This window comes from Pelodiscus sinensis, chromosome 12, assembly GCF_052426305.1.
Source record: "Pelodiscus sinensis isolate ZL-2025 chromosome 12, ASM5242630v1, whole genome shotgun sequence".
Taxonomy (NCBI): domain Eukaryota; kingdom Metazoa; phylum Chordata; order Testudines; family Trionychidae; genus Pelodiscus; species Pelodiscus sinensis.
The window spans coordinates 42,471,323-42,490,615 of NC_143063.1; the positions used below are offsets into that span (position 1 = coordinate 42,471,323).

The 19,293-nt window shown below is 41.1% G+C and overlaps 1 protein-coding gene across 1 annotated transcript in view; it reads left to right on the plus strand.

The window, feature by feature from the left end:
- CDH13 (cadherin 13) overlaps positions 1-19,293 on the plus strand; it is a 967,731-nt gene that overhangs the window by 942,273 nt on the left and 6,165 nt on the right. The window lies entirely within an intron of this gene.

The following is a 19,293-nucleotide window of genomic DNA, read 5'->3' on the forward strand; positions in this document are numbered from 1 at the left end:
TATTGTTTGGCTGCCTGCTTTGTTCACTACTGGCAGGATTTTCTGGAAAAGCAGCCTGTTCTTGTGGGGGTCGGGAACCAAGGAGAGGGCTGGCAGCTCCCCATCACCTCCCCTAAGTTCCCTGTAAGGTATGCGGTTGGGCAGCTGGGCTGTGTCTAGACTGGCCAGTTTTTCCGGAAAATCAGCCGCTTTTCCGGAAAAACTTGCCAGCTGTCTACACTGGCGGCTTGAATTTCCGCAAGAACACTGACTTCCTACTGTACGAAATCAGTGTTTCTTGCAGAAATACTATGCTGCTCCCGTTCAGACAAAAGTCCTTTTGCGCAAAACTTTAGCGCAAAAGGGCCAGTGTAGACAGCTCAGATTTGTTTTCCGCAAAAAAGCCCCGATCTTGAAAATGGCGATCGTGGCTTTTTTGCGGAAAAGAGCGTCTAGATTGGCAAGGACGCTTTTCTGCAAAAAGTGCTTTTGCGGAAAAGCGTCCATGCCAATCTAGACGTTCTGTTCCAAAAATGCTTTTAACGGAAAACTTTTCCGTTAAAAGCATGTCCAGAAAATCATGCCAGTCCACACGTAGCCCTGTAGTTCAGCTGCCTCTCCCTTCACTGCAATATTGCTCCTGCCCTCTGCTTTGGAGTTGCTCCCAGGAGCCTCCTGCTTTCTGTGTGAGAGGGGCAGAGGACAGGGGCTGCTGATCTCAGGATGCCCTCCCTTCATCCCCCATTGAGCCTCCCACTCCGTACCCCATTTCTGCAGGGAAGTGTTTGCAGCCACAGCCGTGCATCCATTGTGTTGCCTCTCTCCTGCCTCAGTCCATGCTGCCTCTAGAGTGTGAGCCTACATTAAGAACATGTTAACACTTGCGGGCTCAGCTGGGTGGTAGTTTATCATTTAGTAGCAAAACATTCCCTGGGAAATATTCACCCTCTGACTCCTCCACCACCTCAACCAACCTTCAAATCATCATTGCTGTGTACAGTAATAAATTGTTTAAAACTGTATGTTTATATACTGCCATTTGCCTACTAAAAAAGTTTCCCTGGAGCCTAACCCTTCCTCCTCCCCGTCATTTACATTAATTCTTATGAGGAAATTGGATTTGCTTAATATTGTTTAGCTTAAAGTAGCATTTTTCAAGAACATAAGTACTCCGTTAAACAAGGAGTTACTCTACAAATTGATAGTCAGACAGATCGCTTTCCACTGGTGTTGGGTGGAGAGTAAAAGGAGCGTAGTTGCTTTTACAAATTGCACTTTCAATAACATTAATTTCACAGCAAATGATAGTGTAGATAAATGTGGACAAGGTTTTAACTGTTAGACTATTAGTTTTTCAGGATACTCTGCTCCTGAGAGAAATATTCTTCTCGTTGCCTTGTAGTGTCGCCAGGGTAGAATGATTTTCCACAAGCCCACTCTCAGATATGCATCAAAGAATCTGCAGGACTAGATTTATGCCCAACTGAGTGGACAAAGTATAAATGCTCTCAGCTCCATCAGACTATTTCCCATTGGCTTAAAGGAGGACCAGGAAGAAAACATGATTGTGATCATGATCACAGGCCTAGTCTACACTAGACCTGAAAGATTGGCTTATGGTACACAATTCTAGCTATGTAGAATACTTTAACTGGAGTCACCTTTCCTTAAGCCAAACTCAGCAGTATCCAACAGCAGGAGGAAGATTGGAGCAAAAAATGCTCGCATCAGCTTTCCTTACTCCTCAAGACTGCAAAGAGTAGAGATGTCAGCCGGAACTGTGATGTTTGATTTACGGATCTATACTAGCCCTACTAAATCGAACACCAGAACATCAATCTCCTGTTTAGCGAGTGAAGACATGCCCACAATGAGTTCAACAGCAAAAGCTATGATTCAAACCAGATGAACATTAACCAGATTATTCTAATTTAAGTATTAGACTTTTAACTTGATTTTGAAATTATAGCACATAGCTTTTTATGTTGATTTAACATAAATGAAAATTTGACAAGCAACCACCAGTTTGAGACTAAGCGATTTAGCCCACTAAAAGCGAGAGACAAAAAATGAGACCTCAAAGGATAGTAGTCAAAAGGAGAAAAAATAGCATGCATAGCGATGCCTTCAATTAATTACAGTAGTATCAATATTTTGCTTTAATTTACTTATGAGAAAGAGGTGACACTGAAAACTGCTATGTCAAACATCTGCGAAGTAAAACAAACATTTTAAGTCTTAGTTGACAAACGATAGGAACATTTTTTTAACCCAGCCTTGGCAGTAGGCTACAAAGTTGTGGAGATGATTTCAGCCCAAGCAACGAAAGTATTCCATTACCCTGAAGGGAAAAAAATGGAAACCAAAAACAAGTTGGCTGTGAGGAAATTAAATGAGTTTGTGGTCTCTGAGTTGAAATAAATTTGTTAAACTAAAGTGCGAAAAGCCTCTGGTGGGTTGAAAACCAAGAGTAGTACACTGAGGCTGGTATCCTGAGACAGAGCTGTGAATTTAACTTCCTATTGATTTCCTTCCTTTTGAAATGGTAACCCCACAACTCTATTGCCTCTTCTCTCTGCTGCTCGCCAGCACCTTGTGAGAAGGCTTCTACGATCTAGGGCTGTGTCCACACTCAGGGGTTCTTTCGAAAAAAGTAGCCTTTTTTCGAAAGAACTTCCCCTGCATCCAGACTCAAGCCGCGTTCTTTCGAAATTATTTCGAAAGAACGCGGCTTTTCTTTCGATGGCGGTAAACCTCGTTTCACGAGGAAGAACGCCTTCCTTCGAAAGTTCTTCTTTCGAAGGAAGGCGTTCTTCAATGTAAAGAGGCTGTCTTCGAAAGAGAGCATCCAGACTCGCTGGGTGTTCTCTTTCGAAAAAGCGGATTTCCGCTATCGAAAGAGCCGTCTGCAGTCTAGACGCGCTCTTTCGAAAGAGCCTCTTTCGAAAGATGCTTTCGAAAGAGGCTCTTTCGAAAGAAGCCTGCAGTCTAGACACACCCTTAATGGACACAACATTTTATTTTTTCCCCTAGATTCGAAATGTTAGATACTAAGCAATAAAAACATCTTCAAGCCATATTAACTGGCAGACTTACACTTGCCTGAGTGTGGAGAACCAGAATTAAAACAGAAATGTTACCTTTGACCCAGCTGTTTGTACAAAGGAATTGCAGCATAGAAATTCTACTTTATGAAAGAATATCTAACTGAAGATTCAGGCAGTGTTGATCCTGAATGGAGTGAACCAAAAAACAAATCATAGATGTTGCAGATGGAAAAGGCCTGTGAGGTCACCTGGTGTAGAGCCAGTGTAGAGCTGTTACCTATTATGGTTCTGAGTCATATCTCTGAATTTCTTTGCTGTGCTTAGGCTGAATTGTACAGGTAATATAGCTTTTAATCATTTAACTTTGGTTTCGTTTTAGAGGACTTCTTTTTTCGAAATCTAGCTCTGTTCTGTGAGATCAGAGGAAGAAATTACACAGAGAAAGATTCCGTTTTAGTAAGTTTGACAAAAACAAATATATATCATTCTTATCTCAGTGCTTCTACAATGTGTGGTGGGATTTATTTTCATAAGAAGTTTTTGCAGATAGGGGAATTCACATTTTGCTGGTTAAATGAAAACAAAAGCCAAAACTTCTTAGCAAGAGTCACAAATTTCTACCATGGTCTCTTAAAAAAAAAGTAGAATTTCAATATTGGCCTCACATAGAGCTGTATATATTAGCACTGCACCAGGTGATCCCTTGGTGATCCCAAAGCTGTGATCTGGGGAACCGGAGTGCCATGAGGAAGGAAAGAATGGGGCAATGGTGAGAAGAGATGGGATTTGGGGATCAGTGACAAACAGCCCCTCCTCGCAACCTTGGTCTGCCAGGAGTCCTAAATTGGATTGTGTAATGACTTCAGTGGGAGCTTGAGACCCCTGATGTACACAATTTAGGCATGCTAATTTTTATATCAGTAGCGTTTCACTGCGGCAGTCAAAGGCTCTTTTCTAGTAGTCCAGTATGCATACTGTATTCATAATAGAGCGGTTTAGGGCCTGACTCCCTTCTCACACTAGTGTTAATCAGATACCTCTCCACAGAAGTCAATAGACATACAGTGCTGTAAAATTTACTTAATAAATTGTATTGAGATTTTAAAGGTGAGGAGGCTCATATGTTGCATGTATTCTCACCTGTACTGTGAGAACAATAGTTTTATTGTGAGTCTCTTACAGTTTTGACTGATCAAGCTCTAGTAAACACGGCGTTATTTAAGTTTAAGCCACTTGACTAGGAGCCAGAAAATGTGAGTTCAGTTCCCAATTCTACTTCAGACCTCTTGGGAAAATCATCGAATATCTCTGAGTCTAATCAAGTTCCTCCAACCTGTTCCAACTTCTTGGAGACATAATTAACTCATTAATGTTGATAAGATGATCAGATACTCTAGTCAGAATGGCAATATCACACCTGGCTCTTGCAATTTATTGTGGGAACACTGCCTGCTGAGTACACGTACAATCAGAATGGTCACAGCAATTTGCGCACACACAATGAATTAAATGCTCTGTATCTAACCCATCGCTATATAGATAAGACCAAAGGCAAAATCCACAGTTTACACTTAACCTTATTGAACACTTAAGTCATTAGCTTAAACTTCAATGAATCAATTCAGCTATCTGGACAGGAAAAGGGTATTTTAAGTACTGTATACATACTCGTTCATAAACTGACCTTTTTTGGGGGGGAAAAAATTCCACTGTGAAGAGTGTGGGTCAGCTTATGAATGGGTTTTTCACAAAGAGTGGGAAGCAATGCTGGCGGAAGGAGGTGCTGGCTGCAGGCAAAGAGCTTCTCTTCTCCCATTGGCTGGGCACAGTGAATAGCAGCCAATGGGAGCTGAGAGGCTACGTACCTGCAGCCTGCATGTTCCTCAGCCCACACTGACACTGATGAGCAGGGACTGGAAGTCTGTACTCTGCATGGAGTCAGCTTATAAATAGGTCAGTGACTTTTTAGTATTTTTTTCTTCTGTACGTTTGGGGGGTCGTCTTATAAACGAAAGGGCATATGGTCAAGGATATTCGGTATATTTAAATAAAAATTCCAGAAAAAGCAAATATATATATATATATATATATATATACACACACACATATATATCAGAGAGAGAGAGGATTTAAAATAAATAAAATACTTGATAATACAAATACAGCTACAGGTTGGACCTCCCTAGTCCAGCACCCTCGAGACCTGACTGGTCCCGGATGAGGGATTTTGCTCAATCGGGGGAGGTCATTTCTGTCCCCCTGCTACCAGTTCCCCTCCCCCCCACTGCTGGCCTGGACGGCCGGCCTTCTTCTTGGCTCCCCATCTGCAGCTGGTGCCATTGCTACAAGCAGCCTGCTGCCCTGCCAGCCCTGCAGGACTCCCTGCTGCTAGCCCTCCACCGGACTCTCTGGTCCTGCAACATCTGTGCTGGACCTTGGATGTTGCCGGACCAAAGAGTCCTGGCATAGAGCGTTTCAACCTGTAGTTCCTTAAAATCTATGTCTCTGTGGTGTTATTACTACCAGGCATTCCAGAGAGGAGAAACGGGAACTTAAGGAGATTAAGGGGACTAGTGGGCCTTTCTGTGGTGTGTATTCAGAGGAACATTTTCTTTTTCCAGGTTTTTTTTTTTTTTTTGGCAGAGGTAAATAAAAGCTGGTATATACATTAATATGTTTGTTTTCTGGATAACATTGTAATATCAAGTGTCTAGCTTCAGATATTTTTCAGAATTGCTCTAAAAGAGCCTATATCTAAAAACTAGGGCTAAGGAAATGATTCACAGAAATTAATTTACTGGACAAATTTAAGCAGTTTTTCTGCTCACAGAATGTCCACAGTAAATCATGGTTCTGTTTTCTCTAGCTCAGCTATTTCATCTACTTATGCTTTTCTCTCTCTTGATCACCATAGTATCTGAGTACCTCACCATTGCTAACACAGATCTTTGTGTATTATATTTTTCTAAATAAACTGATCATAAACAACTTGCTACTGATACTCAGTATGTGGGATCGGAAATTGAAGATGAGTTTGTAGGTTTTAATTAGTCATATATCATATGGTGCTGGATAAAGATAATTCTTATGCAGAGGAATGTTTAAAGAAGCCATTGGGGCTTTGAATCTTTCAGCCTACATCTTAAGATCTATGCATGCACAAAAGCCCTTTGAAGATTTAGGGCTGAAATGAAAATTCAGGGGTGGTTTAAAGTGATATTTGCATCAGCCCAGCCAAATCTGACAAATTTCTAATTGATTTCATTTTCTTCCATGGCAGCTGAGCAAATTACTTTCCTCTCATTTGCATTCTAGCTTAATAACAAGTTTGTAGGGATTCTCTCAATATTTCATGTTGGGATATAGTTTACCTAGAGACCTGTGTGTCCCTGGACTAATTATGTTCATGCTCTACTTTTGCAAGACTGCTCGCAAACTAAGCTGCATTGCTTTGGAAGATGAGACCAGACTGCTTAAATAGTTCTCCATTGTTTTAAAAGGTTGGCTGGCTCTTACCTTTGATGGATTTCATTTACTTTAGTATTATATGTGTGAAAAATTAAAGAGAACTACTTGGCCTGTGTATATCACACATTTACTTGTCTCTTACTGAATTAATATTTTCACCCATTCCGTGGGATTTAACAGCTTAGTGCATGAGAGAATTCCTTCCTACATACTCTTTTTCTGGTCATCTTCATTTTTCCCTTCTGTTTCCCTCTTGACCTGAAAGAGAATGCAGCTCTGTATTTATTGTCTGTCAAAGCTACGGTGATGTGACTGTATTACTGAAAGAAAAAAAAACATATCCAAGGCCTACAATATATTTGCTGCTTTATCTTAGGAATTATAGTCCCAAAATTAATATACTGTAAACAAATAATATGCAGGCATGTTTATAGAAGCTGCTTTATTAGGTAGCTGGGTAATCACATTGAGCACTGTGTAATAAAAAGTTGTAGGCTAACTTTTAAAGTTTCCCTCGACTATTAAACAAGTGTCACTGCTCATCATATAGGATTGATGTGCTTTGCTCTAAGTAGATGTCACATGCATATTTTACACTGCCTAAGAATTGCCCTTTGTATGAAAGCAAAGACATAACTAAATCTAGGACACAAAGTGTTCAGTGAGGAAGCAGGCACTTGACAAGAGTTAAAAAGATAAAGGCCAGATCATAAGCCAGTATAAAGCTGTGTTACTCCAATGGAAGGTCTGGCCAATTTACATTTTTAATTAACAAATTACTTCATAGTGCAAGTGAAAACAGCTTTAAAATAGGCTGGTAGTACCTAAAGAGACTTTCTCTTGGAAATTATTTCAGCCTAGGGAGACCCGATGTGCCATTTTAGTACCTGATCAAGATTCTTTTCCCCCACTTCCTTGCCTCACTTGGTTTCATCCAGATGTTCATGAAACTAAATATTGACATTGTTGTTGAAGATTTTAGTAGAGTTGTGGGTAGAGTTACAATAGATGACATCTAATGTACAGAATTGCAACGTGATGCATTTTTCTTATCATTAAGGATCTAGGAGTCATTTTATTAAAGCAAATGACACTGAGCTAGATGGGTGTACCCATGAACTGAGTATTTTCCAGGGGAAAATCATTTACTTTTTCTTTCTTATAGACTCTTGTATACTAATATGTATGCTCAGTTAGATCACTAGTTCTCCCTGGCCAGAGGCACATCTATGGGCTCATGAAAAAAAGTAGGTTTCTTGATTGCTCAGATGAGCAAACACATCTTCTAGCTGGGGCAGATATTTCATCTTTCCAAGTCTAGTGGGAATCTGGGGAATACATTTGCCTTCTTTCCCAAGAAAAGAAAATACCAATTTGGCAAAGATAAGACACTTACATCTTTTGACACCCGCAGCAAAGCTTAGATAACATCCTTCTACACTGATATTTGAACTAGATTTCATTAGGAAGTGTCTTTTAAATGACAATTTTCTATAAGCCTAGAGATATATTAGTAATTTCCAAAGATGTTATCAAAGCCCTATTGAAGCTGATGGAAATAGAGCTGTAGAAAGCTCAAAGGGTATGTCTACACTACCCTCCTAGTTCGAACTAGGAGGGTAATGTATGCATACCGCACTTGCTAATGAAGCCCGGGATTTGAATTTCCCGGGCTTCATTAGCATAAGCGGGGAGCCGCCATTTTTAAATCCCCACTGCTTCGAACCCCGTGTAGCGCGGCTACACGGGGCTCGAACTAGGTAGTTCGGACTAGGGTGCCTATTCCGAACTACCGGTACACCTCGTTTCACGAGGAGTACCGGTAGTTTGGAATAGGACCCTAGTCCGAACTACCTAGTTCGAGCCCCGTGTAGCCGCGCTACACGGGGTTCGAAGCAGCGGGGATTTAAAAATGGCGGCTCCCCGCTTATGCTAATGAAGCCCGGGAAATTCAAATCCCGGGCTTCATTAGCAAGTGCGGTATGCATACATTACCCCGCTAGTTCGAACTAGCGGGGTAGTGTAGACATATCCAAAGAGAGCATAGCCCTATTTATTTGGAAAATTCACACCCACTGGAACACTGGCAAAAAACAAACTATGTATTTGAAATTTTCTACCTTGTGGTGTTATTATTTTACATTTAGGCTACAACAGTGTTTATGTATCAAATCAGTGACCTTTCCTACATGATAAACCCCATCAAGAATTATGTGAATTTTGGAGAGGTGACTGTGGTTCTGATGTTATATACTGTTTCACTACTAACTCTGCAACAGGATTGAGGCTTCCACAAAAATCCGTGTTGTAAATGTGTTTTTTTAACTATGCAAAGATTAAACTCAGTGTTTCTGAAGAGATGATAATTGAAGCTTTCCCACTGAAGGAAATGGTCCATGAAAGCAGTGAATTCTAGAATCTAGTTTTATTAATTATCATACCCTATGTCAAATTAGAATTGGTACAAACTTGCAACTCAGGTACTGCCACCTCCAGGCAGCGAGTCAACACATAGCTTATGCAGTGAGGTTTTCAGTGGGACTTAAGCGGTGTATGGAAAATGTACTCCCTTCTCACAGGGTAGAATTGTGCCTCTTGCATGAACAAAACAGTCAAAGGCTGTGCAGCTAATGGCTCCACATTCTGGAATTTAGTTTTACTATTCTGTTCTGTCTGTTTGAAACCAATACAAAAGGGCACCAGAAAAATGCCACAGTATGAAAAGGGTAAGGTTGCAAAGTTAAGCACTAGAGAAGGGTAAGGTTGCAAAGTTAAGCACTAGAGAAGGGTAAGGTTGCAAAGTTAAGTTCTAGAGGTCAGTCAGTGCCAAAGCAGTATGATAAGTAGAAGCTGAAGTTGCCAACATGGAAGTTCTTAGACAATGCGCTCTTGGAAATGAGGCCCATAGTGAATGAGGCAAGGGTTTGTACTTCAGGACTTTTTTGGTAAGGTAAGGCAGTTGAAATATTGGTCCTCAAGAATGCCATATGTGTTCTTTTGCCATTTTCTTTCATTGCACACTCTCAGACTGAGAGTGAACATTAGATTCATCCTTTAGGAAAAGACAGATAACTACCATCATTGGGTAAATCCATAACACAGACACTTAAGTAGGCTGGTAAAATGGATTGTTACTGTTTGAAAGATGGTTTTTAAAAACTATCTATTAAGCAGACCCTTATGATTGGATAATGATTTTTCCTTTTTGCGACTGCATCACATTGTTGACTCATTCTTAATTTGTAATCCACTATAACTCCCAGATACTTTTCGGCAATACTAGTACTTTCATCTAGCTAGTTATTTCCCATTTTGTAGTTTTGCATTTGAGTTTTCCTTCTGAAGTGCAATACTGTGCACTTAGTTTCAATGATTTCATCTTGTTGATTGCAAACCAATCCTCTAATTTGCCAGTCAATTTGAATTCTAGCCTTGTCCTCTAAAGTGCTGCAATCCCTCACAGTTTACTGTTATCCACAGATATTATAATCATGCTTTATACCCCACAATGTATATAATCAATCAAAATTTGGACTAGTACCAGACTCAGAAATTAACTCATCAGGAACCCATTGGATCCAGTTTGACAGTGAACCACTGATAAAGACTCTGAATAAAGCCTTTCAGCAAGTTGTGCATTCACCTATAGAAATTGCATCTAGACCACTTTTCCCTTGTTTGCTTCTGAAAATATCAAGCGGGCCCATGTCAAAAGCCTTACTAATATCAAAATATATCATGTCTACTGCTTCCCCACTATCCACTAGGCCAATAACACTGGCAAAGAAGGAAATTAGGTTGATTGGTTTGTTCTCGACAAATCCATATTGACTTTTCCTTATAGCACTGTTATCATCTAGGTGCTTACAAACTGATTGTTTAATCAGTATTTTTCCAGGTATAGAAGCTAGGGTGAGCAGTCTGTCATTCCATAGGTCCTCTAGATCTCCCCTTTAAAAGAAAGGTAATATACAGGCAGTCCCCGAGTTACACGGATCCGACTTATGTCGGATCCGCAGTTACGAACGGGGTTTTTCTCGCCCCGGAGGACGGGAGCGGCGGGACGCCCAGATGCACCGCGGTCCCGCCGCCCGCATCCTCCGGGGCGAGAAAAACTGCTCTGCGTCTCCCTGGAGACACTGAGCAAAGCCGCGGAGCACGCGGGCAGTGGGACAGCCCAGATGCGCCGTGACTGTCCCGCTGCCGGCGTCCTCCGAGGCTTTGCTCCCAGTCTCCCTGGTCTGCTGGGGGGGGGGGGGGGGGCGCAGCTAGTGCGCTCCCCCCCCACCCCCCGCAGACCAGGTTTTTCTCCGGATGCCTGTGGTAGAGCAGCTGGGGCGCTGCCGGTTGGTCCCGCAGCGCCGCTCTGGGCGCTACTGGACCACCCCGGCAGCACCCCAGCTGCTCTGCCCCAGGCGTCCTGATTCAGATGCTGCTGGTCAGTTTCAGCAGTGGCTGAATCAGGACGCCTGGGGCAGAGCAGCTTGGGTGCTGCTGGGTTGGTCCAGTAGCGCTGAGGAGCGGCGCTAATGAAGCAACCCAGCAGCACCCCAGCTGCTCTGCCCCAGGCATCCCCAAGTCAGCCGCTGCTGAAACTGACCAGCGCTGACTACAGGAAGCCCGAGGCAGAGTTGCTCTGTCCCGGGCTTCCTGGAATCAGCCGCTGATCAGTTTCAGCAGCAGCTGACTTGGGGACACCTGGGGTTCTTAAGTTGAATCTGTATGTAAGTCAGAACTGGCGTCCAGATTCAGCCTGTTGAAACTGATCAGCGGCTGATTCCAGGAAGCCCGGGGCAGAGCAACTCTGCCTCGGGCTTCCTGTAGTCAGCCACTGGTCAGTTTCAGCAGCGGCTGAATCTGGACGCCAGTTCCGACTTACATACAGATTCAACTTAAGAACAAACCTACAGTCCCTATCTTGTACATAACCCGGGGACTGCCTTTTACCCTTGGGAACTCATCCATCCTCAAAAAGTTCTCCACAATAATTGCTAATAGTCCTGAGATTGCTTGAGATAGTTATGATGAATTTCATCAGGTCCTACCAAAGTGAATATATCTATCTTATTTAAAAATTCTTTATCCTGTTCTTTTCCTATTTTGGCTTGCATTCCTTTCTTATGGTTTTTAATACAAATTGTGTTGTGCATCTCATCACCATGAATCTTTTTAGTGCTGACTGAAGCAAAGTGGGGCAGTAAGTCCCTCAGCTTTCTTGATATCATCAGATGTAAGCTCTCCTTTCCCGCTAAGCAGAGGACCCACATGTTCCATTCTCATAGGACTCTGTAAAGCTAGTTTGTGGTCCAGATGCTTCCTTCTCCCCTTCTTCCTCCCAAATGAAGGACTACCCTAGCATTTCAACTGGTGAATCACCTTACATAAGGGGAATCTGTAGGTGGCAAAAAGGTGACTTATCTAAGCACTGGAATAAATTGCCTAGGGATGTTGTGGAATCTCCATCATAGAGATTTTAAAGAACAGGTTAGATTAGCACCTCGGTGATGTTTGGTCCTGCCATGAATGCAGGAGGCTGGACTTGATGACTTCTCAAGGTCCCTTCTAGTTCTATGATTCCGTGATCTAAGCATAATGGGAGTTCCAGCATGTCCTGTGGGAAAAAGTAAATTGGAGACACCCCATATTCTGTCAGCTTTTGACCCATGGAATGGTCTGTAAGAGTTGGCTCTAGTATCACTGAGGACGGCCCTTGGGAGGCATTCCATTGACTTCAACAACTGTCATTAAAATGCTTTGTTGAAACAAGGCTGTTGAAATGTCTCTCTCTCCTGTCTTTCCCTTTCATTCTTCTTTGTTCAAATCAGAAGGGCTTGATTATCCCTCCTTCTTTGAAATATATTCTTCCACCAAAATTGAAAGTGAAACCTCTTGTAACTTTGTCAGGTTATTTTTCTTCTAAGAATGCCAAAGAAGCTTATAAATAAGAATGTCTGACCCAGGCCTTTGGCAGCAAGAAAAACTGGTCAATATTGTTTTAATTAACTTCTTTTTTTTGTGAGCAAGTGTTTGAACTCCTGAATTACAGCCATGAGTGCTGATGGCTCTCAGATCAGAAATCATACTCTTTGTGACACAAGAATGAGACTTTCTCTGGTGTCAATGCCAATTCCTTGTAAGCGGCGCATATGAACCTTCGGGGGTCAAGAAAATGGAGATGTTAGCCTTTCACCTTCAGGCAAAACTTTGTAGGTGTTCTGGCCTGATTATACAATGAATGGGGGCGTAAGCAACCCACACACCTGCTGGGTGTGGGTCACCATCCTATGTAGTGACACTTAGGGCCCATTTACACAGCAGGGCTAAACTCGAAATAAGATACACAACTTGAGCTATGCTAATTGCGTAGCTTAATTTGGAATTGCTTATTTCGACTTTTGGCGCTGTCTACACAGCAGTTTATTTGAGATAGAGCACTCTTCCCCTGACTTCCCTTTCTCCTCGTACAATGTGGGTTACAGGAATCGGAGTACGCAGTCCTCCAGCTTTACATTATTTCAACATTATGTCAAAATAATTGCTTGTGTGTAGACATGGTCGTCAGTTATTCTGAAATAACGCCGCTGTGTAGACATAGCCTTAGAAAGAAAGAGAGAGAAAGGCTACATCTAGACTGTAGGAATTTGTTGGCAGAGGCAATACAAATGAAGCACTCATTTGCATAGTCTCTTCTGATTCTTTTTGAGAAAGAGGTTTTTGTGCAAAAACAAGCAGTGTAGATGGGGCCATTTTGTGCAAAAAAAAAAAAAACCCCTGTTGTGCAAGATCCTTTATACCTCCTTTTTTGAGGCATAAGGGATCTTGCACAAAAGGGATTTTTTTTGCACAAAATGGCCCTATCTACACTGCTTTTTTTCCCCACAAAAACCTCTTCTGCAAAAAGGATCGGAAGAGACTATGTAAATGACAGAGTGGGAAATGCTAATGAGCACTTCATTTGCATTGCCTCTGCTGACAAATTCCTGCAGTCTACACATAGTCAGAGAGCGAGAGTGAGAGAGAATGGAATAGTGAGTAGAAAAGAATAACCATCTTCAATTCCCATTGAGATCAGGTGTGAGTTTGAAGGTGCGCAGCTACTCAAGTAGATGGAGGAATTGGCAGATCTCAGAGAATTAGGTTTTGCTGTATTAACAATATTGTTGTATTTAAGATATAGGGAATAATGGTCACACTCTATTTGGTACGGTGGAGAGATCAGCTGGTGTAATGTGTCCAATTCTGGATGCCATGGTTTAGGGAAAATGTGGATAAATTGGGGTGAGTCCAGAGGAGACCGTCAAAAATGATAAAAGGTTCAGCAAACCAGACCTTTGAGGATGGTTCAGAAAACCTGGGCATGTTTAGACTTAACAAAAAAAAGACGGAGGCTGGATCTGATAACAGTCTTCAAAGATGCAGAGCCTGTTATAAAGAGGATGGTGTTCTCTATGTCCACTAAAAGTAGGACGAAAAGTAGTTGACTTAATCTGTAGCAAGGGGGTGGGAGGAATTTAGGTTAGATATTAGGGAAAAATTCTAACAATAATGATAGTTAAGTCCCCATCATTGGAAGTGTTTAAAAACAGGTTGGACACCTAGATGGTCTAAGTTTAATTGGTCCTGTCTGAGTGGACTTGAAGATCTCTTGAGATCCTTCCAATTCTTTATTTCCATGATTCTGCTCCTGATTTAAGAAGAAAGGTGTGATGTAATATCTAGTCTCATGTCTTTCCTCCCAGCAACTGTGTTCTAGCACATTTTCTACTGCAAGTAGAGAGAGAGAGATCAAATTTTAAACAACATATGCTGTAATCCCTTTGCCATTATAGGTATATAGATGAACATATCTGTTCTATACATTTTTTTCAATGAAAACAATGTACTTCGAGGCATGATGACCAGTAGCATTCAGTATAAACTCATCAAGTTCTGATCATGCATAATCTGAATTCCTGATTCATCTTATTAGGATGGACCAACACTATGCACATTTTCATATGCTTTATATTCACAATATTTATTATGCATATGTATGTTGCAAGCTTCAAACCACAGCAGGTACACGTTCTTTCTAAAAAATAAGGTCCATTGAAAAACACGCTTTCGCTTTGATGTACTTTAGAACATGCATGCACAGATGGGCCTGAACTGAGAAATCAAACATGCCAAAATTTGGTAGGATGGTGGATGCAGATTGGGCTGAGAGTTTAGGCTTAGTCAATGCCATGAGGAAAAAATAGTAAAACTACCTCATCTCAAACAAGAATTAACATTGAATTGAGAGCCAGAAAATGTCTTAGAAATGTTCCACTCAGATTTGTTTGCTGATATTGTGTCAGGTTCTCAACTGATTTAAATTAACATAGCATTATGGATTTCAATGAGGCTTCATCCATTTTTCCTATCCAAGTTTCTTGCATACTACCTTGGCTCTTCTGAAAATAGTCCAGTTAGCAAATGAGTTTATGAAAATGCTACATTTTAAGTGATTACTGGAGAATATTCTTCAAAAGTCAATTTTGACTTGGCAAAGTTTGATATTCACACTGGTTTAGTAAAGTTGGGTTACTTCAATGAGGGAACATGAATCATATCATGTTGATTATGTGTGCAATCAAAATTAACTAACACAGTAGAGAATTATTTACAGAAATTATTTGAAACATAATTTGGAAAAAAATTCATTGAAGAAAAATGAAAGCAGCTCATAGGCAATTAACATGCAAAAGAAGGCAACGTGAATCCAATCAATTAATCACAGTAGCTAGCACCACTCTAACCATTGTTGCTTGTCATCTGCACACCGGAAGCTAAGGATGGCTCCAGGGCTGTGTTGAAGACCAGATTAGAAAGTAAAGAGGATGTCTGCGTCTAGACTGGCAAGTTTTTCCGCAAAAGCAGCTGCTTTTGTGGAAAAACTTCCCAGCTGTCTACACTGTCCACTTGAATTTCCGCAAGAACACTGATGATCTCATGTAAGATTGTCAGTGTTCTTGCGGAAATGCTATGCTGCTCCCGTTCAGGCAAAAGCCCTCTTGCGCAAGAGGGCCAGTGTAGACAACACGGTATTGTTTTGCGCAAAAAAGCCCCGATCACGAAAATGGCGATTGGGGCTTTTTTGTGCAAAACCGCATCTAGATTGCCACGGACGCTTTTCCGCAAAAAGTGCTTTTGCGAAAAAGCGTCCATGCCAATCTAGATGCTCTTTTCCACAAATGCTTTTAACGGAAAAACTTTTCCGTTAAAAGCTTTTGCAGAAAATCATGCCAGTCTAGACGTGGCCGATGTGTACTGCTTGCAAAATAAGATAAAAAGAAAGAAACCCATCAAGGGCTTCTGGCTACATCAAAATCCAGAAGAATGTAGCAATACATCATTTGTGCTGTCCCTGGATCCTATGGAATTAACAGTTTTTTGTCTCACTGTTGCTAGGGTTTCATTTGATAGACTGCATGGCTCACAAAGAAATAACCTTAACTCCCACTGAAAATCTTGACAGATTTCTCTTGATAAAGAAAATAAAAGTCTATTTTTTTCCTCAGGAAAACCAATACAGATGGAATCCCCACCTGCTGGGTTTTTTTTTCCCCCTCATGTTTCTGAAAAATGTGTGTGTGTGTGTGGCTGTGTGTATGCATTCACAAAATCAAAGCTTAAATTCCATAACTCCAAACAGCTGAAAATTAGTGCTCATCTAGGCCAGGTCTACCCTAGACCAGGCAGATTGGCTTAAAGAATGCAACTCCAGGTATGCAAAATACGTAGCTAGAGTTGGTTTACCTTACGATGAGCTGTAGCAGCATCCACACAGAGGGATGTATGCTCCATTTGGCTTCCCTTACACCTCACAGAACAAGAAGTACTGGACGCCAGCAGGGACTGCCTCAGCTTTGATTTACGGATCTATATTAGACCCACTAAATCGAACTCTAGAAGATTGACCTCTGGAGGGTCGATCTTTTCACAAGTGTAGACATGCTAGATCCCTCACTTAAACTGGAGCCCAGTTTTGGCATTGACTTCTCAGCCATGTGCAAGCTTTAATAATCTCTGTGGCTCTTTTTATAATTCCAATGATCTGATGAGTCTGATCATAGGAATTGCTGAACAACACCAGTATCTCCGGTTGGCTTAGGATCTAGCCTTTTGTTTGCTTGTCCTTTCATTATCTGTTTGGTGGTGTTCCAATTATAGGGAGCAGCTGATGCAACTTTTCAAGGAAAATTGAAATATATTTCTTTTATTTGATTTGCATTTCACTGGGAATATTACACAAGTCCCTGAAGAAAGGAACTAAATTCTAGCTGGTAAGCGGATGAGTTCACTGAGAAATCACACCCAGAGATGAAGGTCAGGCATGTGGGATTTTTGGTTGGCTGGTTTGTGTGTGGGTTTTGTGTGTGTGTGTGTGTAGGTGCGCAGTTATTGTTTGTTTGCAGGTGGAGACAATTTTCAAAATAGAACCATTAAATCATAAAGTTTTGTATTTTGTTCTTCATTAGCACAGCACAGGAAGAACTATCAATACTGCGTGAAGAAAGGTTTGGAGATATATATTATGTTACAGTTTTGCTAGATTCCAAGAGCACGTCTAGACTACAGGCTTTTGTCAACATAGGCTTTGTCAACAGTATCTGTTGACAAAGAGGCTACGTCTACACTGGCCCCTTTTCCAGAAGGGGCATGTTAATTTCACCTATCGTAGTAGGGAAATCCGCGGGGGATTTAAATATCCCCCGCGGCATTTAAATAAAAATGTCCGCCGCTTTTTTCCGGCTTTTAAAAAAGCCGGAAAAGAGCGTCTACACTGGCCCCGATCCTCCAGAAAAAGCGCCCTTTTCCGGAGGCTCTTATTCCTACTTCAAAGTTCACTTTCAAAGTAGGAATAAGAGCCTCCGGAAAAGGGCGCTTTTTCCGGAGGATCGGAGCCAGTGTAGACGCTCTTTTCCGGCTTTTTTAAAAGCCGGAAAAAAGCGGCGGACATTTTTATTTAAATGCCGCGGGGGATATTTAAATCCCCCGCGGATTTCCCTACTACGATAGGTGAAATTAACATGCCCCTTCCGGAAAAGGGGCCAGTGTAGACGTAGCCAGAGTGTCTAGAATACATCCAGTTCTGTCGACAAAGCAAGCCGCTTTGTTGACATGAGAGTGTAGACGCAAAGGACAGTATCGATGCAATAACGCCTTCTGTCGACAGAATTCTGTCGACAGAAGGTGTTATTCCTTGTAGAATGAGGTTTACAGCCGTCGACAAAACAGCCGAGTTCTATTGATGTTATGTCGACAGAACCCAGCGGTAGTTTAGCCGTAGGTATAGTTTTGTTGACAAAAGTCCACTTTTGTTGACAAAACCCTGTAGTCTAGACGTACCCCAATATATAAAAAAGTAGCATGAAAAAATCATGTTCAAAACTAGACCTAGCCAACCTTTTCATAATTAATGATTAAGGCAACAAGTGTAACCCCTATTTTTGTTAGAATATTCATAATTTTGTACTAAAACTTCATTTTCTAAAGAAATTTCAGCCAATGGATTACCAAATATTAAGTGTTTTAATTATTGTTTATTTGCTATATGTGGCTAGTTGTCCTTAGTTCTGAGACGTCCAAGAAACTTCTAGAAACTCAGAATAGGTTTTTGATTCAAAAGTCAGTATAATTTTATGTGAATCTGGGTTGAATAAATTATTCTTCACAATGCTAGGAGAGATTATATTGCCTTTCAGATGCAAAATGTATTTTGCTCTGTCACAGGAGGTCAATATGTTTATGGAAGATTGGTCCAAATCTGAACCCCTCATCCAAACATTGGTGGTGATGCTCAAGACGTTTCCATATCCAAGTTTGAGTCAGAATTTTGCAATTATCTGTGTCTTTAATAACCACACTGGAACTCCAAAATCAAACCATCTCCAATGTTGTGGTAGTTTGAAATCTGGGTGACATCAGTTCTGCCATCCAGACAACATTCTACTGCAGGTGATTGCATCCTTGCTAACTAAGATTCACTCTGTGGTTGAAATGGATATAAGGTAGCCTCCTTTCTGCCCTATATTTGTATGTAGCATTACTGTGTGCTGTTTATACATCCATTAAATCCCACCTCAAAAAATGACAGCAGTTCCATGGTAAGTGAAGCCCTAGTAGACATCACATGGCAACATGTTCTCAAAATTTAGAAAAAAATATATAAGTATGTATAGATGATATCTAAGCAAACTAAGGAGAAAGCAGTGGGTAGGTGAATATAAAGGTAAGTAGAAGATAGCCAGTGGTGGCTGAATTCTCTTTTTCAGCTCTTGAGCTGCTGTACTTTTTCAAAGGCCTCTCTCTAAATTCTTTTGGTTGTTTTATTTCCCTCAACTTATCTTTATTAGTGAAACATATGTCGCATAATTCATATTCTGCCATAGGGGACGGTAGGCTATTATAGGTTTGCACAGGTAGCTCTGCTGTGCTGTATGTAATTCCCTCGTTAGTGGAATTTAACATTAAATTCAATTTAAATAATACAAAACCAATAAAAACGAGAAAATAATTAGTCAGAACAAAACGGATTTCATTAGAATTGATATTCAACTCGATTTGCCTGAAAGGAACAAAAGAAAATAATAAAAAACAAGCAGGCAGAAATAGCAATCCTGCATCAAAATAATACCCATTGTGTCCTGGATAGCTGCATGTGTTTATAGATAATGGGCCACATTATAAACATGTGATTGAGGAAAAGAAATTTAACATATATTTGACAAGTATAGTCATTTAACACACTCGTCTCTTTTGATATGGGTGTATG